The sequence below is a fragment of the Rhinopithecus bieti genome, unplaced genomic scaffold, assembly GCF_001698545.2.
Source record: "Rhinopithecus bieti isolate Rb0 unplaced genomic scaffold, ASM169854v2 scaffold_48387, whole genome shotgun sequence".
NCBI lineage: Eukaryota > Metazoa > Chordata > Mammalia > Primates > Cercopithecidae > Rhinopithecus > Rhinopithecus bieti.
In genome coordinates this window covers 1,651,252-1,676,125 of record NW_016819911.1, presented here as the reverse complement: position 1 = coordinate 1,676,125, position 24,874 = coordinate 1,651,252, and the positions used below count along the sequence as shown (strand labels likewise).

The window sequence follows — 24,874 nt, the reverse complement described above, 5'->3', positions numbered from 1 at the left end:
ACCAAGTTTTAGTTCGGTTCTGGTTACAGTTACTCCAGGGCCTGTATTATCTAGTTTGGCTTTCTACAATAAATTAGCCAAGTTTGTACCAAAGTTTTAGTGAATTCTTAAACATAGGAAAGTTTTATATAGGCAGATACTTTTGTTTGCTTTACAATTTAATCATTTGATTTCTATTTTGCTCATCGTGAGCTTAATATTTTGAACAAATTATCTCTGCTATTGTCTGTGTTATTTTCCTACAATGCTGATTTCATTACAAGAAAAAACTTACATTTGAAATCAAAGGTTTTTTCGTAAGTAAAATGTCCACTAGATGGAAGTATTGTTTCAAAAGAACGAGGGTGATGCCTTTAAAAAAACCCTATTTCTAAAACTTTCCCAGTGAAAGTTACATCATAAAACTGATAGATAATTCCTTTATTACTTTCCTATTTTTTATATAAATGACAGCATTTAAAATCCATGTCATAGGAGGCTTATATTGTGAAAATTGTTGCATCTCTGTTAAGACTTAAGATGTCTCAATGCTGAGTTCTCTAAGTTTATTTTCTATATGTTTCATAGGTTTAATGACAACAAAGAAAATATCTTAGTTAAAAAACATGCCTTAAAATCAGAATCTTGGGAACTTGCTTCATGAGTCAGAAATAAAACATTTCTAGAGGGTTAAATAAAAGCCCTAAACCTAAAGTATCTAACAAAAAGATTATAAAACCCTCAAGTCTGGAAAAATACACACACATAGATTAGATGTGAGTGCCTTAAAGCTCTCAAAGAAACAGTATCATTGCGTATTCACACATTCTTGCCCAGTCTACACAACTGTATTTAAAGGGCATATTTTACTATTTGCTAATGCAAATGGCATAGTACATTTGCAAATTACATTCCATTCTTATTTGCAGTTGCTGACACGAATATAAAAATATCTTTATTAACTAAAATTTGTCATGGTTTGCCATTATTTTAGGATACTTAAGGCAGCACTTGAGCAATTCTTTGTTTTCTTACTATGGTGTTTATGACTAATATTTTTGAAAGTATTTACTCAACCCCTTATGGCATATTATGCTTTATAATTAAATATGGCTTTGCAATTAATTATTAACATTATCTTTACGAAATACAATCCTGAGGAAGCAAACTTTAAATGCAATATAAAAGCATTTTGGTTGGAGGCTTCAAACCTCCAACTTAATGAAAAGCTTCTTCCACACATTGCCTCACAAGTGTACACTTTCAACAACTGATAAAGGGAAATCAATCAGCCCCCTCCACAAACTCTTTGAGGTAATAATTGGAAATATCAAAGAGTATGTAATTCATAAAGCAAGTCTGAGTCATCATGATGTCATGGAAAATACTGTAGTTCTTTTTTCTCTATAAAAGCTGTGGGACATTTTAAAATTAGGTTGGAATAGCTGTAATACTTTCTTAAAATTTTTTCTAAGCTCTCACAATTGACAAAAGAATCTTTTGTAAAGTTTTGAGAGTAAATGGTTTGTTTTTTACATATTTCCTTAGTATAAGTTAGCAGTTAAAGGAAGGTTTTCAAAAACTAACATAACAATTTCCTATTCCTCCTTTAAATCATTCAAAAAAATGAAGTTTCAAACATTGTTTTGATTTAATATTATATTATTTGAAATACAAAAGCAGTTCACACTCTGTAAATTTTATTTAGAAAATTGTGTACTTTGACAAGTCTAGAAGTTCAATTTCCCGTCCTAAAGCTAGACAACAAAATTGGTCTACTAAGAGACTGTGGACCACTTTGTTATGTAAATAAGAATATATTGTTGATGTTTGGCATAAATAGCAGAGGTGCAACTGAAGTCAGCCTACTCACATAATTAAGTAGTCAATGCAAAATTATGTAAACCCTTGATTCCAGTGTTAGAATGACTGTCTGTGTGTTCCTTTGTTCACTCATCCAACTAGCCCTGTATTTATTAATCAATATTTATCGAATGTCTAGTATACTTTTGGAGCATTCAAGATTTTCCATGCCTTTATTTTTGTGTGCTGTCATACTTTTCTGATTCCCAAATGTTCCATTTTTTAAACATTACAAAAAATTATTCTGTAACTTCTTTCTGCCTGCTGAAAACAAGGCCAAACTCTTTGGCCTGATATGCATGGCTTTCCTCAATAAAGCTCCAACTTATATTTTGAGATTTATTGGCTATTATTTTACATATCTTACGTTTCATTCAAATCTTATCTACTCACCATTTTCTGCACATCTTCACTTTATTGATATGTTTCCTTTGCTGAAACTATTCTCATGCTATACAATGGCCTACACCTCCAAATTCTTGACATACTTCAAGACACATCTAAGTTTTCACTTCCTTATGCAATTCTACTTCACCCCAATCAGAAACAACCTTTCCAGTCTCTGAGGTACCATTCATTATTTTTGACTTGTAAGTTTCTTAAATTATTTATTACTTTGACTTGAGTAGTGGAATTATTTGCATGTGTTTTTTTTTTTTTTTTTTTTTCTTTCTCTCTCTCTCTCTCTCAAACTGAACAAAGACTGGGATCCTGTAATACTCATCTTTGCATCTCAAAACTTATCACACTACCTCCTGTTACCCAACCTGTGACTGGACTATCATCACTGCTTCCTTCTCTTTTTCTGGCAAAGGCTAAGGCTTCCATCAGTACTGTACCTCAAATCTTCCTTCCCACATCCTTAAAAATATCCTCCCACTGACTATCGTCTTATTCATCATTGGCTTCTGCCCATTAGCATATAAACATGCTCAAGTCCTTTTTGTCCTAATACAGTCTAGCACCATCTTTCTCAACTCTCTTTAATAGCTAACCTCTTGAAAGTTTTTTCTACACATGCTGTCACCACAACCACAGCTTTCACTAACTTCTCATCCCTATGTAATCTGACTTTTATCTCCATGACCCAGGTGAAACTGCTCCCACAAAGGACACCAATGACCTTCTGCTTGCTAAATCCAATGACCGTTTTGGGGTTTTCTTGTTTTTGACACAGAGTCTCATTCTGTCACCCAGGTTGGAGTGCAGTGATGTGATCACAGCTCACTGTAGCCTCGACTTCCTGTGCTCAGGCGATCCTCCCACCTCAGCCTCCCAAGTACCTGGGATTACAGGTGCACACCACCACTCCTGGCCAATTTTTTGTCTTTTTAGTAGAGAGGAGGTTTCACCATGTTGCCCAGGCTGGGCGATAACTACCCACTACAACTACTCCTGGGCTTAAGCTACCTGCCCACCTCAGCCTCTCAAAGTCCTGGGATTACAGGGGTGAGGCAACACACCTGGCCCACTTCTTAAATCTTTCCTTATTTGGGCTCTCGACATCACCTAACACTATTTATTGATCATTCTTTCCTCTTTAAGTCACTCTCTTCCCTTGAACTTCTGTGATTTTGTGTGTGTGTTCCTGGACATCCTCTTATGTCCCAACTCATCTCTTAAAATGTGACCTTGGGCAGTGTTCTTTTCTTGGCCTTGTTCTGTTCTAACTCTGTTGACTTTTCCTGAATGGTCATCTAATCCACAGCTTCAAATGCCGTTAGGCTGGTGACTTCTGTATCTCTGTTTTATCTCCAATCCATTTTTTTCCTCTGAGCTTCACTCCTACATTTTTTTGTTTGTTTGTTTTTTAGAAAGAGTCTCACTCTGTCACCCAGACTGGAGTGCAGTGCTGCAATCTCAGTTCACTGCAGCATCCATCTCCCAGGTTCAAGAGATTCTCCTGCCCCACTCTCCCGAATAGCTGGGATTAGAGGAATGCGCCACCACGCCTGGCTAGTTTTTGTATTTTTAGTAGAGATGGGGTTTCTCCATATTAGCCAGGGTGGTCTGGAACTCCTGGCCTCAAGTGATCTGTCCACCTCAGTCTCCCAGAGTGCTGGGATTACAGTTCCGTGCAGAACTTGGTGCGTATTCCTACATTTCTTTCTGGATGGCCCATAGGCACCCAAGTACAATGTGCCCCAAACCAAACTCATCACATTTCCTCTTTTAACCTAAATTCATTTCTTATTTTTTGTTCCTTATCACATTGAAAGGCAGTACTATTTATCAAGTTTCCCAAGCTAGAAACCAGAGTATGTTCCCTGGATTGTCTCTCTCCCCTATACTACATATTTTAATCAAATACGGAACCCTGCCAGTTCTACCATCTACAAAACTTTTGAATGCGCTCCTTCTGCTCCAACGTCTATCCCACTGCCCTGGTTAAGACTATCATAATTTCCCACCTGGATTTGTGTCATGGCCTTGTAAATTGTCACTCTGCCTCCAGTCTTGCTTTCCGGCCATCACTTTCCACACTGAAGGTTGAATAAACTTGACAAATACAAATTGGATTATTCCCCCGATTGAACACATCAATTACTCTAATGACTTATAGGATAATGTCACACTGCCCTAAGATAGTTTATAATGGTATGCATAACTTGACCACCACTCACTACTTTGGCCTCATGTGGTCATACCCCCTTCAAACCCACTAGTCTCACTCTTTTAACCTGTTTGAGTTCCCTCAACATGCTCTGGTCACTCTCACTTCTGGCCCTTTACACATGCTGTTTCCTATGTCTAGATGCTCTTACTTTCACCTCTCAGCCCCTTTGTAAGGCTAACTCCTTCTCATCTACCCAGCCTCTCAGCTTACATGTCTCCTTCCAGAAAATCTCAGCTAACTTACTGCACCTGGGTCTAGCATGCATCCCCATGTACCTCTAGTAGCATTCTGCATCTTACAGATGATGCTTAATTGTTTTTGCTTTTTACACAACTGCAGGCTCACAAACTGGCATGCAGTATCCATATTATGCACAATATTCGAGTCATCCTGTGGTAATCAATGTTAATCTTTAATGAAGTCAGAACAAATAGAATGGTCAGGGGAAAGTCCATATATTCAGTCTTTGTATATAATGGCATATTGCAACATTTATATTGAAGAAGTAATTTATCATGGATTATATTGAACTCCTAGAGAAATCACTTGGTGTTAGATAATGTCAGTCATTAACAAATTGAAGTGAATTTTTCAGCTCAGTTTACAGATTCACATCAAATGAAACATTTTTTCACTGTCCAAAATGGCTAACAACCTACCATAAATAAATAAATAGCAGTTTTCTTTAATCCTAGAAAGTTTTCAGCATCTTACTGGCAAGAGTTGGACAAATGAGGGTCACCTTTTCAGTTCTTGCATCTTATAGATTGGGAGAAAAGGTGTCTTGAGAGGTAAGATATTATTTTAAGGTCATCCCACCACATAGTGGCAAACCTCCCATCCTGTTAATAGGATCACAGAAGAACCCATTTGTCATACCCTCCTACCCAGTGCTCTTTCCATTACACAGTGTTATTGCTCACCACCTTGCTTCTCATTTGTAGCTTGCATGAGAAACCCTTGACCTGGCTCAGAATTTCCAAATCTTGCAACACTGAGAATTTATTTCAATGATGTATGTTTTCTATCATTGTATTTTTTAATAATTAATAAAACCTTATCTGGAACTACAATACATGCAACAGGTAGAATCAAAGAATCATTTTGTTAGGCAATTAAAATTTCTGTTGTAAAAACCCCTGATGCTCTTTCAAAGGTCCAAAATATCTGGGGAGCTCAGACTGAAAACTACTTGAGACTGAGGGAAGAGCATATTTGGTAGCAGGAGTTGTGAATTCGGCCACTCAACCAACCTAATGCTCCACTTGGGCTTGGACTTGGACAGAGCTGACAGGTACAGCAAAGGTTACTTTAGTCTTTTTTTTTTTTTTTTTTGAGATGGAGTCTCATTCTGTCATTCAGGCTGGAGTGCAGTGGCACAATCTCGGCTCACTGCAAACTCTGCCTCCCAGGTTCACGCCATTCTCCTGCCTCAGCCTTCCGAGTAGCTGGGACTACAGGCACCCACCACCATGCCCGGCTAATTTTTTGTAGTTTTAGTAGAGATGAGGTTTCACCGTGTTAGCCAGGATGATCTCGATCTCACCTTGTGATCACCCGCCTCGACCTCCCAAAGTGCTGGGATTACAGGCGTGAGCCACTGCATCCAGCCTACTTTGGCATTTCTGTGTCTCTTAACAGTGCACTAAATAATTACCACAATGAGACAGTAGTATAAAGCAGAGCTCAGCCAAGACAGATTGATACAAAATTGGGCAGTAGAAGCAGTCCTCCCATGCTTTCTTTCCTTCTTTTCCACCTTACATACATTCATTTTAACAAATCATGTTTTTGGTTTTTGCACTGTTTCCCCTAAGGAGCTTTAATCACCAGTATCTTGGCAGTGTCCAAAGTGCTCCTGTAACATAAAGATCTGATATGGAGGATACAACAGACAATTTTTAAAATATGGTTTATGTTCTAGACAACGTCAGTCATTAAGTTATTCGCACAGGCCTGCTCCATATTTCAAGCTCCTAGTAATTCTTCAGTCTATTTCTTATCCTAGCTCTTTTGTTAAGCCATGTCTAACTCATCTAAAGGAGGCCAAGATGGCTTCCTCCTTTAAATTGTTACAGTGTTTTGCTCAGACTACTTTTGTAATACCTAGATTCATCAGAATTAGTCTTCACAGGACCTTCCTTCTCTCTGACCAACCATTCTCTTCTCTCCTTACCTCACAACACACACTTCTATTCTTGAGGCAGCTGCTCTCTTTATCTATGTATCCAAAAGAGCAACCAGCCCAGTACCTGGAAAAACACTAGACTTTAGAAAAGATGAATTGAAGATATACTTTAGTCTTATCATTTTTTTAGCTTAACATATTGGTTGTGTAATCTTTTTGTATCTCGATTTTCCCATCTGCAAAATGGGCATAATACCTGTCTTGGAGAGATAGGTAAAATTCTTGGTAAGGATTGTGAATAATGCCTGGGCAATCATTATTCAATACATATTTATTCTGATTCAGTGGCATGGAACTTTGGGTCCACTCTTTGGTTTGTAGATTGCTATGGCTACAGTAATAGTCTTTCCACAAGGCCTAGAACGCTGCATAGCCCAGAGCTTGGCCCATCAATTCTGTCTTGTACAGGCAGATTTTATTTTCTACCCAATTTGTTTTGTGGTCCTTGGCATACCCAAGAAAGCAAGTTATGATGGGACAAATGCTGGATTTGGAGGCAGAAAACCTTGTGTTAAACCTAAGCTTTAACTGATTGTATGATATGGAGGAAGTCAGACACCTGTATCCTCAGTTAATTCACATATAAAATGAGAATACCTGCCATGTTTGCTTCACAGGCTTTTTGCAAGTACCAGAGGGAATTATGGAAGAGAAAGCTGTTTGGAAACTGTAAAGGACAATACAAATATGAATTAAACATTTGGTTATTTTATTTGTATTTTGAATAAGTAATATATAAACTTTGTACAAAATTCAAAAAGTACAAATGAGTACATAGTGAAAGGCAAGTCTCTCCATCCTGTCCCCCAGCCACTCAGATCACCCCTATAGGGACAAGAGATGCTATTACTTTTGTTTATCCTTCCATAGATTTTCTATTTATATGTAAGTCATTATGTAACTTTTTATACATCTTTCCAACTGCCCCCACACTTTCCTCCAGCCTAAGGCTCCACTTAACACCTTTGAAGTCAGCAACACCCAGGGCTAACACCTACAGTTGGCCTACTTGCACTGTTAACTGTATTTACAATTAAGAGTCACTCAGTCACTGAGAAAGATTCTGTCATAAGTCTGAAAAGGCCATCTTTCTCAGCACACAATCCCCCTGGGGAACACAGGGCATGATGAGGCCCAAAGTTGCTACATCTTCTGCTCAGAACCCTAATAACTAAATGGTCCCTATTCTCGCACATTTACTTTTTTCTTCTACATACCTTTGCTTAACTTAGTTGCATATAAAATGTTTTATTTGGATTTTCTGCTTGAATCTTGTATACTTGAAACAATCTTAATTTTTGGCTGTTTCATATGTGTGATATTTGCATCCTATTATATTCGTGAGAATATTGTACAAATTAGCTAAAAGTGTCAGTATTACAAAGTTCATTCAAATTGTTAGGTGAAAAGTCTACATTGATGTTAATTATATAGTATTATTTTCTTTTGGTAACTCCATCCCCTAAGTATGTGATTTCAATATTAAAAGTCTGTCTAATTTTAAACCACTTCAAGTGAGTTTTGTAAATCCTGAAATTTCCTAAAGATTATATTCTTTAGACCCTTTGGGTAGATATAGTCTGAACTTTTAAGACCACACTTCAATTGATCACGATTAACTTTATGTTGCTATTTTATCATCCATGTTTCTCTTTCGTCACATTTTCCACCTGCTTTATTAAGGTATAATTGACAAATAAAAGTTGTGTATATTTATATTGCACAACATGATGCTTTGATGTATGTATGTGTTGTGAAATGATTAAATCAAGCTGATTAACATATTAATTACCTTACATATTTATCATTTTTTGTGGCAAGAACATTTAAGATCTAATCTCTTAGCAATTTTCATGTATACAACACATTATTGTTAACTGTGGTCACCATGTGCACTGTTGATCTCCAGAATTTATTCATCCTGTCTAACTGAAACTTAAGACTCTTTGAACAACACCTCCTTATTCCTCACCCTACCTCCAACCCCTGGCAAAGACCATTCTACTATCTGTTTCTATGAGTTCAATTTTTTCAGATTCCAAGTTTAAGCGAGATCATATAGTATTTGTCTTTTTGTGCCTGATTTATTTCACCTACCATAATGTACTCCAGGCTCATCCATGTTGTTGCAAATGATGGGATGGGATTTTTTCTAAGTCTAGATAGTATTCCATCATCCATTATTTTACACACATTATCTTACACACACATGCAAGTGTATTTCATATTTCCTTTATCAATTTACCCACCAATAGACATTTAGGTTGCTTCCATATCCTGACTATTGTAAATACTGTTGCAATAAATATGGGAGAGTTATATCTCTTCAACATACTGGTTTCATTTCCTTTGGGGAACCTCCATACTGTTTTCCATAATGGCTGTACTGACTTACATTCTCACCAACAAGGTACAAGGGTTCTCTTTGCTCCACATACTTGCCAACACTTGTTATCATTTGCTTTTTTTTAAAAAAAAAACAGTCATTCTAATTGGTGTGAGGTGAGATCTCATGTGAATTTGATTTGCATTTCCCTGATAATTAATGATGATGAACTTTTTAAAATATATCTGTTCACCGTTTGTATGTTTTCCTTTGATAAATGTCTTCAGTTCCTTTGCTCATTTTTAATTTTTATATTATTCATAGGTTATTGGGGTACAGGTGGTATTTGGTTACATGAGTAAGTTCTTTAGTGGTGATTTGTGATATTTTGGTGCACCCGTCAGCCGAGCAGTATACAATGAACCCTATTGTACCTCACCCCTCTCCCATACTTCCTCCTAAGTCCCCAAAGTCCATTGTATCATTCCTATGGCTTTGTGTCCTCATAGCTTAGTTCCCACATATCAGTGAGAACATATGGTGTTTGTTTTTCCATTCCTGAGTTGCTTCACTTAGAATAATAGTCTCCAATCTCATCCAGGTCACTGCAAATGCTGTCAATTCATTCCTTTTTATGGCTGAGTAGTATTCCATAGTTTCTTTAGTCAGTCATTGATGGATGGATGTTTGGGTTAGTTCCACGATTTTGCAATTGAGAATTCTGCTGCTATAAACATGCCTGTGCAAGTATCTTTTTCGTGTAATGACTTCTTTTCCTCTGGGTAGATACCCAGTAGCGGGATTGTTGGATAAAACGGTAGTTCTACTTTCAATTTGTTAAGGAATCTCCATGCTGTTTTCCATAGTGGCTGTACTAGTTTACATTACCACCAGCAGTGTAGAAGTGTTCCCTGATTACTGCATCCATGCCAACATCTACTGTTTTTTTGATTTTTTGATTATGGTCATTCTTGCAGGAGTAAGATGGTATTGCATTGTGGTTTTGATTTGCATTTCCCTGATCATTAGTGAGGTTGAACATTTTTTTCATATGTTTGTTGGCCATTTGCATAAAAATTCTAGAAGATAACATTGGAAAAAGACTTCTAGACATTAGATTAGGCAAGTATTTCATGACCAAGCACCAAAAGCAAATGCAATAAAACAAAGATAAATAGCTGAGACTTAATTAAACTAAAGAGCTTTGGCATGGCAAAAGGAACAGTCAGCAGAGTAAACAGACAACCCACAGAGTGGGAGAAAATCTTCACACTCTATACATCTGACAAAGGACAAATATCCAGAATCTACAACAAACTCAAACAAATCAATAAAAAAAAAAAGCAATCCCATCAAAAGTGGGCTAAAACATGAATAAACAACCCTTTGCCCATTTTTAATGTTACTTGTTTTCTTGCTATTGAGTTGTTTAAACTCCTTATATATGTTGAATATTAACTCCTTATCAGATATATAATTTGCAAACATTTTCTTTCATTCCATAGGCTGTCTTTTCATTTTGTTGGCTGCTTTTTTGGCTGCACTAAAACTTTTTAGTTTGGTTCAATTGATTTTTCTAGTTTTGCTTTTGTTGCCTATACTTTTGGGGTCATATCCAAAAAATCATTGCCCAGAGCAATGTCAAGAAGATTTTTCCCTGTTTTCTTCTAGTATTCTTGTGGTGTCAAGTCTTACATTTAAGTTTTGAATCCATTTCGAGTTGGCTTTTGTATGTGATGTCATTTTCACAAAGTTCCATGTCATTCTTTTGCCTATGGACATTCTGTTTTCCCAATATCATTTATTGAAGAAACTCTTCTTTCCCCATTGTATTGTCTTGGAAACTTTGTAGATGATCAATTGACTATAAATTCATGGATTCATTTCTGGACTGTCTATTCTGTTGCAGTTGTCTGTGTGTATGTTTTAAAGCCATACTATGCTGTTTTGATTACTATAACTTTGTGGTATATTTTGAAGTCAGGTAGTATGATGCCTCCAGCTTTGTTCTTTTTGCCTAAAATTATTTTGACTATTCGGGGTCTTTTATGGTTCCATATGAATTTTACAATTGTTTTTTCAGTTTCTGTGAAAAATGTAATTGGAATTTTGATAAGGATTGCATTGAATTTGTAAATCATTTTGGGTTCTATGGCCACTTTAATAATATTAGTTTTTCCAGTTCATGAACATGGAATATCTTTCCATTAATTTGTGTCTTTTCCAATTTTTTAATCAATGTTTTATAATACTCAGTATGCAGATCTTTCACCTTCTTGGTTAAATTTATTCCTAAATATTTTTTAAATGTAGCTATTGTAAATGGAATTGCTATCATGATTTCTTTTATGGACAGTTTATTGTTAAGAGTATAGAAACACTACCAGTTGTTGTGTGTTGATTTTATATTCTGCAACTTTACTGAATTTACTAGCTCCAAGAGTTTTTTGGTGGAGTGTTTAGGGTTTTCTACATATGAGATCAAGCCATCTGCAAACAGGGACAGTTTAAATTTTTCCTTCCCAATTCAGATGCCACTTATTTATTTTTCTTGTCTAATGGCCGTGGCTAGAATTTCCAGTACTAGGTTAAATAAAAGGGTTCAACTGGGCATCCTTATCTTGTTTCTTATCTTAGACAAAACATTTTCAGTTTTTCAGCATTGAGTATGATGTTAGCTGTAGGTTGTCATAAATGGCCTTTATTATGTTGAGGGGCATTCCTAATACCTAATTTGTTGAGCATTTTATCATGACAGGATGTTGGATTTCATCAAATGCTTTTGCTACATCTATTGAGATGATCATATAGTTTTTTTTATTCTGTTAATGTGTTGTATCACATTTATTGCTTTGTATATGTTGAGTCATCCTTGCATTCCAGGGATAAATCCCATTTGATAATGGTTTATAATCCTTTTCCTGTGCTGTTGAATTTGCTTTGCTTGCATTTTATTGAGGACTTTTACATCTGTGTTCATAAAAAATATCAGCCTATACTTTTCTGGCAGTATCTTTGTCTGGCTTTGGTATCAGAGTGATGCTGGCCTCATAAAATGAATTTGGAAATGTTACCTCCTGCTCAATTTTTGGAAGACTTTGAGAAGAATTGGCATTAATGCTTCTTTAAATATTTGGTAGAGTCTTTAGTCACTTTATGAATGAAATTTCACCAATAAGAATAAAACCAATCTAAAATTTGAATTTCTTTTATATAGGAAACAATATGTATTTTGTTTCCTATATAAAAGAAGAGAGAAACCATATCTGTTATAACTAAGTATCAAAGAACTAAAAGCAAAAAGGAACAGAGGTAGCAACTGAGACAGCAGTTACAACCCCTGTCCTGGAGCACAAAGGGAAGAGGTGGCATTGTCAAAATCTAGAAACTTAGAGTTAGAACCATGGAGGGGCTCTGTGGAGCTGAAATTGATCTGAGGAAGAGGCTCTGAGTAGGCTAGTGTTACTGCCTTCGAGCTGTGAAACAGACTTCGACCTCAAGGACAGGGCACTGGTAAATTGGCACCGACGTCTCTGAGGGACTGTGATGAAGCTGGTTCTAAAGCTTGGGAAAACTGTGAACTGGAGTCAACAGCTGCTTCTACAAAATACTGCCACTGCCAAGTAAATAACTATAGCTACATTGAAGGAGACAGGAAGAAGATGCAAAAACAGAAGTAGGAATAAACTAGGAAGCATGAGAAAGAAACGCGTTATTTCTCTCTCCTCCACCCTTGCATTCTCCCTCCATAATCACTGATGAGCAGAGTCTAACAGGAGCAGCTGGCAAAGCAGAAATGTGTTTTGTAGAGTTTATCTCCAACACCACAAAGCAGGGTAGGGAGAAGTGCATTAAAAATGAAGTGAAAATAGCTTCACTTTGGTCACAAAATGTTACATAAAATTCAAAAGGGAACCTCATACGTGTTCAGACTTTTAAAAAACAGGTGAACAAACAGAAAAAAAAATAAAGAAAACCCAAACTCTAACAATGAGCCAAAAAAATGAAAAGTTCTACATTGTTTTGGAAAGACCTGTGAACTTCCCCTTGTTTCTTAAAACATTGGTTAATGGAATGTTGACATTATTGCCTTGCATACTTTTGAGGGAACAACAATATACTAGAAGAGTTAAACAAAACACTGTCATATTACTTTTATGAAGAATTAATTAAGTGGAATATAAATCATTTCTCCACTTCCACTCTAAAATGGAACTATTCCGCTCTCCTAAATGATTTTTTTTCTGTTCAGATGCTTGAATTAGTCGTTTCACCCGTTGAGAGATGCCATACAAAACCAAGAAACTGTGTGTTTTCTTTAGGTTAAAATAAATTAAGATGGCCTTTAATTTGGTTCTTCCCATTCATATTATAAAAATGGTCTAGTTCACATGAACAAAGATAGTGCAAGAAGCCCACACTAGCCCAGGAGTTGTTTGTGTTTCTGTGAGTGTGAATACCTATGTCTGGATCAAGAGAAATGAAAGTAAGAATTAAAATAAAACTGTAGCTATCTTCCTTTTCTATCTGACCTAATTCTGTAAAGCTCAGTTCTACACATATTATATCTTCAAAAGTACATGAAATTGGGGGCATTCCAAATTAACATCATCTCTTTTGAATTATGTCAATGACTCTCTCTTGAGCTTTTGAACATGTAATTATAGAAGTTGTGGTGGGTTAAAAATGGCCACAAATTCTTCGCAGTTCCTTTCATCAGGGGTGGAGACTGATTCCTCACCTCTTGAATCTGGACCAGGCTTTTGAATCGCTTTGTGAGACCAATAAAACGAGACAGAAGTGACAGTGCTCAGCCTCCATACCAGGCCTCAAGAGACCATTTCGTCATCTCTGCTCCCCCTTCTCCAGCCCTACCCCATTGCAGGCCTTGGGATTCACTGCCCATTCCTCTACTGTATTTCTTTCCTCCTTAGAATCTTTCAGGGCTTCCCACTACTGTGAAGGATAAGACAAGATCCCTCCTGCCTTTCATATTAGTCTAGGAATATCACACTTCCCATGCATGCAAAGCAAGAAGAGAATTAGATATTATTTTAGGTGGTTCTATAGCAAATATTTTGTTTAATATGTATGAGATAAAAAAAGTAACCCACACATAAAACAGATATTACTATTTAAGTTGTTAATTTTGAATAAGCTATTTAGTAAAAAGAAGATCCACAGCTTAAACTGAGTAATAGTAGAGGCTGTGTTCAAATATAGAAAACTTTTGGGAAATCCTGCTTTAAGGCAAATTGGCTCAAATCTCACTTGGAACAAATACACTATCTAATTTGCTTTCTTTCCTTTTACCAAAAGGACCCCTCTAACTTTAAGATCCTCCCTGCTTCAGCTTTCTGTTGCCAGTGAAAAAATCAAGCAGCTTTTTAAAGCTTTCCTAACTAACTAGTAGCAAGATGGTAATTTTGGAAATATGCTACCCTTACCCCCCATCAATATTGTGCTTCTCCATTCTATTCATATTTTCTCATCATATAAATTTTGGCTTTTTGATGTTAAATATGTATTGTGGTAGAAAATTGCAAAACATTTTCATCTCACTGCTCTGGAAACCTCTCTTTCATCTTCAGCCTTTCCCATTATTCTGTAATTCCTACGTTATGTAGCCCACTTTTCTGGCACTACTTCTAGTTTTGGTACTGAGTAACACATTGTCCCTTTTTTCCCTTAGATTTCTTGACTCTTCCAGTGCATTTACACTGCTTCTCATTATTTTCCTGCCGTCTTCATCTCTTATATCCTCTGCCTCCACGCTCTTTACTAACTATCCTTAACCCTCATGCTTTTACCTGTCATTATTATCCCACCACTATTTTAAGCCCTAACCACTATCTCCTCTTCTCTTCACTCTTTTCTCTTCTATTTTTCTCCTCTTACTCAGTGCCTTTATCCTTCATTTTATTGTGTTTCTTCTACATTGTGCCCTGCTGCACTTACCTTGAAATCCAGAGAAGAAGCAAATAGAAGGTTTGTAAATGTGTTTGCTGATGTAAAGATAAAGGGAGCCAGACACTTCTAGTGCTTTTGAAGTTCTTTTGGCATTTGAGTCCCGCTTGATTTGTATGACTGATTCCCTTAAGAACACTGTTATTCAAAATAAATTACAAAAATTCTGGTCTAAAATTGATTGGATATAAGATTATCTTTAGTCTTTGAATGAGACCCTGTTTAACACAAATTACATAATCCTTACAGGTCAGTGTGCAATTTCCCACATAGATAAGGTCTTTGAAAAGTCCTTTCAAAATCAGAGTGATTTTCTCATGTTTTGACAGATGTACAAATGAGTTCTTTTGAGTTTAGTGTTTCAAATGACCTCTGAGTTTCAAGCCTATTTGAATTTTCATCATGTTATTCTCTTCTTCTAATTGCAAAAGAAAAAAAAAATTTGCAGTTTCTTCAAAATAGGAATTCCCTCAGAGTTTCATTGAGTAGTTTCAGCTAGGCAATTGAAAGTGATAGAATACCACTATGATTATCACATTATTTATGGTTCCCCCTTAGAAACTACTGAGAGGGACGCAATCTGGAATAAAAGGCTTTAAATGGAGGACCAAAAGCAGACAAATCTTCCCCAAGGCCTCTTATGTTTGGTTATACTTTTTGGATGAGAAAAACATTAAGGATTACATTGAAAGAATGAAAGTAATTTCGACTGGTACATTTAAGCTTACATTAGAAAAATTCAAATTTTTCCCCTTTTATACACCACCAAGAGTTTTCAGAGTTACATTAGACACTATTGGTATGGAAACTGTTTTCCCAAAATCATTTCAGTGATTCAATTACCATTTATTATCTAGAAAAAAAATGGCCCTACTTCTTTTAAATGACCTGAAATAATGCATTTTTTCTTCAACAGAGCATAATGAGAGTTGAGAAGTTGCGCTCAGAAAATGAGAACAGTCCCTGTTTCTCATTACAGTCCCATACAGATTTTTGCATTTTATAGAGTAGTGATTCATTTTTGATCTAGTTTTACAATAGAATCTGATTTGGCATAATGAAGTAAATATTAACACATTTCTTTCCTAGAGGTGGTATTTAAAAGTAGAAATGTGACAAAATCCAGTGTTAACTGGTCTAATCCAATAAGGAATTTAATACATTTGAGTCTGATAACACACATTGAAAAGCTTAACATAATTTTAAAATAATGCTATTCTACTAAGGTTTTATTTTCTCTAGGGAAATTTCCTTTCTACACCAAACTACTAGAAAACAGTTAAAAATGGTTGTTAAGATGACTGGACTTGGCTTATTCTTTCTTTCTTCAGTTTGTTCTCCACATTTGTGAGTGACTACCTTGAATCCATTTCAAAAGGGGAGGAGCGAGTATAATAGCTAAAAGCACTGCCTGGGTTCAAATTTCTTGGCTAGAAATATGACAAGTTCTGATAGCCTCAGTAGCATCATGTCCAAAATAGGAATTGTCATAATTCCTATTGAAGATTGCTCTCGTGAGGACTAGTGAGCAGTGAGTGACAATAGCAGGCACTTAGAAACCACTTAATAAATAAGTGATTAAATGACCAAAAGGCTAAGGTGGAGATCTCCCTCCTTTAAAAAAAAATAACTCAGCTCTAGGGTTAACAGGTTACTTGAAATAGAAACTGGCTGAATCAAAAGTATATATAATTATATACCTACTTTTATGAGCTGACATGGTGAGATTTTAAAATTGTTAGCCCTCCTCTTCACTGCTTTTCATAGAGAAGTTAGTTTTTTAAATGTCTTTAGGAAAGAACTCATACTGTGTCAATGACAGAGTTTAAATGATTTTCAAATAAAAGAGAAGACTCAAACAGCTAAATCAGTTTGGACTATTCCACCTCCCTCTGGCTTAATCTTTGAGACTTCTGACCTCAGAGGTTTGTGGCTAGAATTGATGGATAGGTACACTTTTGTGAAAACACTACATGTGGTTAGATTTGCTCTTATATGGTGCCAACAAGGAGACGCCAAATCAAATTCTGTGGTAAGATCCCTTTTTAAATAATGCCCATTAACATGACAGTACCAAAAAAGAAAAAAAAAATCTGTGAAATTAGTTGATAGAGGCTCCAAGTAATATACTGGGGCAGCTTGAGTTGGTTCAGAACACAGGCTTTGCAGTTTGACAGAATGAGGCTCAGACCCCTGCTCAGCCACTGATGGCCATAAACCTCAGTTTTCTCATCTGTGAAATGCAAATAATGTCTTTTTCACTGGATGTTTTAGGAATGAATTAGTAAAGGGAAGAGTTTTTGATTTGTTACCTGAAATTAATCATTTTGGCCATCCTAACAAGCAGGGTCTAAGTGATTCCTTTTGTTTTATTTTTTCACTTACAAAGTACAGTTTTCTGATTAGGCAGAGGCAATGTTTTGTTTATTTGAAGGAAAATTGAATCCTGGGAGTAAGAATTGGCGATTATTATATAGGCAATTGTTTAGCGCCTATTATATATCAGGCGCTTTACATACTCAAAATAGTTTAACCCTGACAATAACCTTATTAGAGAAATTTTATTATCCCCATTTTACAGATGAGGAAACTGAACTTCAGAAAGATTAAATGACTTTCCAAGTTCACACAGTCACAGAGTTATTAAATGTCAGTGCAGGAAACTGTACCCAAGACCTCTGGCTTGGATGTCTGTGTTCTTTCCACTACATCTGATTCCATTCAGCTTCAAAACATTTAAAAAAATAACCAGGCTTTATGTCTTTGTGGCCTCAAGGCAGTATGATATCACTGGCACATAGCTATCAGGAACTTGGGCCAAACTGCTCACATGAAAGAGTTTTCTTCTTTAGCTGTGCCTAAACAAGCCATGGGATGTAGAAAATAAAGCAATTATTAAATGAACTCAAATTATAGGAATGTATTAATCACACAATCTCAAACTGTTACATTTAAGGATCTATCTCCACCCGTTTCTTTCAGCCCTTTCCATACTCTAGGCTGGACCAGTATTTTATCTCTTTATTTTCACGTGTAGCTTTAGTACCCTCACAACACTGCTGCTAGCTTAGGCTTGCATTGACTGTCATTGCTGCAAGATTGATACAGAACAGTCTCCTGGAAACAGCCATCCATGCTGCTTTGGTTAACTAACCTGGACCAGAGAATAGTTGTGGGATCACCGGCTGAGACTCAACATTATCAGTGGATTCCTTCTTCTAGAACACAGGAGGCGGTTAGGAAATGTTTTCAGTATCGACATTTTAAAAAAACCTTAATTTTTTCAGCAAGTAAATGATATAGTGTAATAAATCAATTAGTAAAAACTTTCATAAGAAATGGGATGATGGGTGGATATATACTCTGAAGTGCAAACAAATCAGGGATTTTTATATCAGAGGAACCCATTAATTGCAATCAAGATAATGTCTCTTTTACAAACCACCAGAGTCCTTCTTAAGTGTGGCAAGTGGCATTTGCCTTATTGCTTTTTTTCCTTTAGGTTTTACTCACTGCCAAGAGGATGAAGCCTGAACCTCTACTACATGATCTCTCCAATTTGCCCAACCTAGGTATCCAGTTTCTTCTTCTGCTAACTTCATTAGCAAAATCCGTCTCACCAAATGACTCTATTCACTGCCTCTGAAATGTACTTTGGTGTTTCCTTTCTGTGAACCTTTCCTGGATGCCATTTCTGTGGTTTTGATGCTCTCATCCTCTTCTCTACCAAATCAAATCTTTCCCAGTGGTGAGTCAGTTATATCCTATAATTCTTAGCACTCCTTTGACTGTTGTCATTTGACATCTGATGCTACAAGTAATATTTAAAAGCCAAGTAACTAGTCACTATCATACTGTGTGCTCTCTGAGGCACGAATAATATCTGTCTTTTTAATACTGTATCTTCAACATCTGAAACATAACAGGCATTTAATAAATATTTATTGAGTGTCTAAAGGAAACAAAGAAAATATATCTAAACTCATCTTACAGACTTTTTCTGGGCAAATACTATGTTTTAGATTTTTTTGTATCTCTTTTAGCACTGTGCTCCTTGCCTTGAACAAAGTGAGAATTACATTATTTTTTCAATGTCCTAAATTAAGCATTGGAAATTCAAGCAAATTGCATTTGAGGGCTTAAATATAATTTTTAATCTTTTATTTTAATCCAGTGGTTTTTTGTAAGATAGTGGCAATTCTGATTTAAGATGTTGTTAAACGTACCATAATGATCTTAAAACATCCCATTCTACTTCCTGAATGAATTAAAACAAGGAAAATCAGTTGATCTTATGTACATATGTAAAATTAGGGTAATTTTTAAAGTAATAGTTAATTTCATAACATTTCCTGAATATGTTGTAGTCTATGATGTTCCTTCTTCCTTCAAACCCTCGTTTACCCCACACCCCCATCGGTTAGCCTAGGATGACTGATCCATCCTTCAGATCTCTATTTAGATGTTACTTTCTCCAAGAATCCTGTCCTGAGGCCACACTCTCACCTTGGTCACTGACTTATGCACTGCCCCATTCCCTTAAGATATCACCTGCTAATTGCTTAATTCTTCACTACACTGCAGGTTCCTCAGAGCAAGGGCCTCATTTATTCCTTGTTCCCAGCAGCGAGCAGAGGGCTGGCGTATAACAGGTGCTCAGCAAATGTTTATTAAGGGAATAAACACCCTCAGGAAGAATAAAAGGTGACCCAGACTTGATGTTTCAACTTTACATTGGCTAAGTGTGTAAGAGGTGTCAAATTACAGATGATCATTAATTTTTAAGAGACTTTAGAGAACTACTTCTTGAATTGTTTAAGGAAGAGACTGAAACTGAACCAAAAGACAAAAGACTATCTGGTGCTAGTGTGATCTGGGATATGACACTGTTTTATCCAAGCTTCAGGACTTGCAGGATGGTTTCTATCCGTTCTGTTGTCCCAGTCCCCATTGTAGAGATGTCGACTATAACACTCTAGAAGTTTATGTACAGAAGGATCTATCTACATTTGTATAAAATGAGAACTGTATTATACAATGCAACTGAGGTGATGGCCAATCCAAGGGCAGAATATTATTATAAGCTTCTGATGATCTTTCAACCTTCTTTCATGATTGAGCCTAGTCCATATGACAGTTGTTCTTAGGGCCACTTGACAGTCTGAAAATTATTGTGGACCCCAAGCAGTTTTTGTTATATAGGTTATTTCTTTCAACAGTCAACATATGAATTATAACATAAATCTTTAGATTATTTATTAATTCATTTAAATAACTAGAGTAAACCTACAGCACATTAAAATAACATTATTTTCCAAAGAAATGTTTTACATTTTTGTTAATCTCTTTAACGTCTGGCTTAATAAAAGACAGTTGAATTCTCATATGTCTGTTTTCAATCTGTTGCAATTTGTTGTCTTGTTTGAAGTATATCAGGAAAATCCAATTTTTCACAGATATGTAGTTGGAAAATGAAGAAACACTTCAATAATCTTTTCAAACAATTCTGGATATTCTTCTTTAATGTGACACCATAACTCAGCAAATGGTAGTTTCTTAAACCTTGTAATTGCAGTATGGAATATGAAACCGTATAAATTAACTTTTCAATGTGTTACATTAAAACCCATTGGTATATTTTGCACTTTGAATGGATCCTTATGCATGATTTTAGATCATCATGCATTATCAGTCATTTGGAAATACTTGTTCACTGAGTCGTGCAGCTCTTCCAAATGTTGATACATTTCATTGTACGATATCTAAAACCACATTCATTTAAATGATCATGATCTTACTAGGAAAGACTTTAAGTACTGGGAAACTGTCAAGCTTGTGGTGACAGAAACAAGTTTTCAAAATTCTAATTTTTTACTCAAAAGCTCAAATTTTTCATTGGAAATAAAGATTGCTGTTTGTTTGCCTTGAAATGACAGGCTGACTTCATTCATTTGTTAAAAGAAAAAAAAAGTGTGTGCCAAGTATCCAAGTCTGAATAACCATAGTTTGTCTGTCAGTTGTTCTTTCAAGTAAAAATATGTCATATAAAAAAGCAGGTAGTTTAGCTCACAAATCAGTTACATAAATGTCTTCGTTCAGGATAAACAACTGTACTTCAAATGCTGCAGAAGAGCTTTATTTGTGCCCCCCAGTTTGCCATACAGAATATTAAAAAGACACAGTCAAGAGTTAAAATTTAATAAAATCAGTAGTTTTTACTCTTCGTCAAAGACATTCTTAAGTGAAATTGACATTTGGAGCAGTAAAAAATACAATAACTACTAGGATAGTTGGGTGCCACTGCTTTGAACATGCTAAGGTGCTAGCAGTTTTACCCACCATTGCTTCTGTATTATCAGTGCAAATGTCAACACAGTCAAAGAGGCCAAATTATGTCTTAGAATCAATATGAAACTAGCTTTGTCCTTGCAAATCTCCCCTGAAAGGATCTCAGAAACCCCCACGGGTCTACGAACCACAGTTTGAAGACTGCTGCCTTAAAACATAGGTTTCAACTAGTAGTTCTCCTAAACAGACTTAAATTCACTCTTGGCTTTATAGTTTTTGGCTTTTTCCTCCAATTGCATATTTATGAATTTCCTGACTTAAAAGTAAATGCAGATATAAATATGTAAATATCTTGCAAACACTTGAATATGTTATATTATCCAACCCTCACGAAACATCTGTAAGTCAACTATAATTTATTCCATTTTTATATTTGAAAAAAGCCACTAATGCTCAAAGAGGTTTTGTCCTACAGCAAATAATTTTCAGAGTCTAGAATTAAATATAAGCCTGTTTGGCTAAATAATGTATGTTCTATCTAATATGGCACACTCCCCAAGTCTCTCAAAACACTGAAGATACTTACATATGTATGTACATATAAATAGATACAATGCCACTGGTTTTATTGGTGGCATAGTTTTTGAGAAGACAGAGTATTGCGTATATTGATATACGCAAAACACAGATATTTTGATGAATTTTATGAAATTCACAGAGTCCTTACGGAACTTTCCTATATAGTCAGGTCTGTCATTAATTGCCTGAATTAATGTTGTCTCTCTAACATCATTAGCACTCAGTTTCTTCTTAATGGCAATTTTAAATCAATACCCCAGTCACTGGTTCATTTGAATTCCCAATCAACCCTGTGAAATGCACGGGGGTAGATAGTGTTACCTCAATGTACCAAAGAGAGAAGTGATCCTCATACACATAACGCATAAACTACAACTGCATTGTTCAAGAATACCAAGACGTTTTGTAGTGGAGCAGCAGCTTTTCAGTCTGGTTGTCTTCTGTCTGCCTCATTCTACCCTGGTCACTAGCCCTGTCCTCCCTTGGCTTCATCGGTCAAACTCTGTTACCCTTCCTCTGGTGTTCATCCCTTTGTTTTGCAGGGTCCTCTTCCTTCATCCATACCTAAGACATTGGTGTTCTGCCACGTCCCATCCTAAGTCTTCTCTTCCTGGCTGCCTTACTCCTCCCCCATGCTTGCCAGACACCTGAATGTACCCTTCCAGCTCCTATCTACTCTCCTAGGAACTCCCCTTTTGGCTGCCTACATGGCAGGACACCCAGATGTTACAGAGGCACCCCCAACTTAACAAGTTTAAGACAGAACTCATTACATTCCTCCTAAAACTGCTCCTCTGTGTGTTTCTCTTGGCTAGTGGCACCATCCCTGCCTTAGTGCACCAGCCAGAAAACGGAGTCAGTCTAGACTCTCTTCTCTGCATTACCCTCTATGTCCAATCAGTCACTAAGCTCTGTCTATTGTATTTCCTAAATATCTCTAGAGCTGTCTCAACCTTCCAAATAGCATTTCTGCTGCCTTAGTTCAGACCTAATTTTTCCTCTGGAAATAACCTCACTGTGATCTCTCTTCTATTTGTCTTGCACAGTGAAACCAGAGGAAACTTTCTAAAACACATTATCTGATAATACTTACAAACTTTAAAATCTTTCCTAACTTAAAACCTTTAACAGTTTCCCAATTACTCACCACCTCCAGGAAAGTTCTGGCTCCTTACACCCAGAGAGCCTTGTGCAGCTTGGCCTTGCTTACTTCACCTGCAGTCCAGCCGCACCTAGTCTCCTAGTTTCCAGGACACACCATGTACTTTGACACTTTCCTAACCTCTTCACTTGTTTCTGTTTGTGGAATGCCCTCCCCCCTCCCACTACATGCTTGTGCTTCCTTGTCCTTCAGAACTCTACACTGAAATCTCTACCAAGAGAAGCTTCTGAAGAGGAGTTAGCTGTTTCCTTTTCCATGCTCCCATATGACCAGGATCCTGCATTTATTATAGTGCTAATCACATTTTCATTTATGCCTCTGTCTCCCCGTCAGGCGGTGAGTTCCTTAAAGGCAGCACCATCACCTCTAAATCTCAGCACCTAAGACGTATCTGGTACACAGCAGGGGCTTCATAAGTGTTTGTTAATGATTGACCCAGTGGTCTGCTCTAGATCATATCTCCTAAGTGCAGGGCTTTTCCCACCTCAGTGTCTCACCTGCGAAAAATATGCTTGCACAGAGATCGGAAATGTCCTTTTTAGTGTTTAAAATTTTACGAAACTATTTTGTGACATATAAACGGTTTTATAAATCCATTTCCTGCAGTGTTTTCATTTAGGAGCCACAAAACTTTAGGAGCTGCATTGGTCCACCCTCTGTGACCAGCTATTTAACAAAAAAGAACATAGTTCTTTCTTAATATGACCGAGGTAAGGCTGATTTTCATCTTATCTATCTTAATTTCATTGTGGCAATAACAGAACTAGTGTTTTCAATACTGACACTATATCTTAATAAATAATTTTATATTATTAGAACTCATATAAAATCAGGTTTGCAGGAAATCAGGTTCTCAGTTGCAAAAATGAGATCAGTAAATCAATCGGTACTTTTTTTTTTCTTGGTTTTCCTAAGCCCAGGCCAGGTTGCTAATTAGGTAACTTCTTATCATAATTACCTAGTCAGTCTTAATGGCTTCACACACTCTGCTCAGTTTCACTGGTCCTGTAGGGCCGCTTTTCAATTGTTAAAACAGCTGCTGAGTTTCAAACCGGAGGAGGCTCGGTCTGCGCCGAGGGGGAAGCGCTCTCTGAGTGAAGGCTGTGATAGGCAGGCGTTCGGGTGAAAAGTGGGACATGAATGCACAGTTTGCACACTCTGCTTTCCGCCTCCAACCACCAACCTTCTGGATTTAACACGTCCCCCTCCCTGCCCCCAAATCAACCCCAGAGTTTCCCTCTATTGTGCACCCCGGTCTCCTTGACAGTGTGATGGTCCCGCGTGCGCGTCTCCTGGATTTTGCAGCTTTGTCGGGGACTCGGTGGGCCTCCTTCATTCTCCCCGAGTGGCACTGAGGTTAGGACAGCAGTGTGTCCCTTGCGATGCCGCCCGCGAGGGTCCTGTTTGGGGAGCGCTGGGTTGCGGAGCAGGGTGGTGAGTGTGTGAGAGAAAGAGAGGGAGGGAGGGCTACAAGGAGAGAGAAAAGGAGGGAGAGGGTGTCTGTGTGTGAGTGTGTGTATGTGTATGAGTGTCTGTGTGTGTGTGTGTGTGCGTGCGCGCGCGCTGGCGCGCAGCGGGAGGGAGAGAAGGAGGGACGGAGGGGGAGGCAACGGGCAGAGGAGGGAGGGGCGGGCGGGCAGCGGTGAGGCGGGAGGGGTTAGGGCTGGGAGGAGAAGAGACTCCAGGCTTCAGCGGTGACACTCTGGAGCGAACACACACTCCCCGCTTCCAGCCGCGAGAGAGCGGAGCTAACTGAGCTGCGCACCCGCCACCGCCGCTGCCGCCCCGTGCGCCCGGTTCTACCCGCACCCAGCGCGGCGCTCCAGCAAGGCGCCTGTGCGACTCGCGGCCGCCCGCGAAGCCCGCGCCAGCCCCGCGGGTCGCTGCGGCATCCTCCCGCCGCCC

The 24,874-nt window shown here is 37.4% G+C and overlaps 1 protein-coding gene across 2 annotated transcripts in view; it reads left to right on the top strand.

Moving 5' to 3' along the window:
- The first annotated feature begins 5,728 nt into the window (after positions 1–5,728).
- The window catches only part of NDNF (neuron derived neurotrophic factor), a 65,546-nt gene continuing 46,400 nt past the window's right edge, over positions 5,729–24,874 (top strand). Inside the window, exon 1 of one of the 2 annotated variants that reach the window (XM_017859303.1) lies at positions 5,729–5,753. The gene's annotated coding sequence lies outside the window, so the exon portion shown is untranslated. Of the gene's footprint in view, positions 5,754–24,170; positions 24,326–24,874 lie in introns of those variants that run through there. The other variant, XM_017859305.1, reaches the window with a different exon arrangement.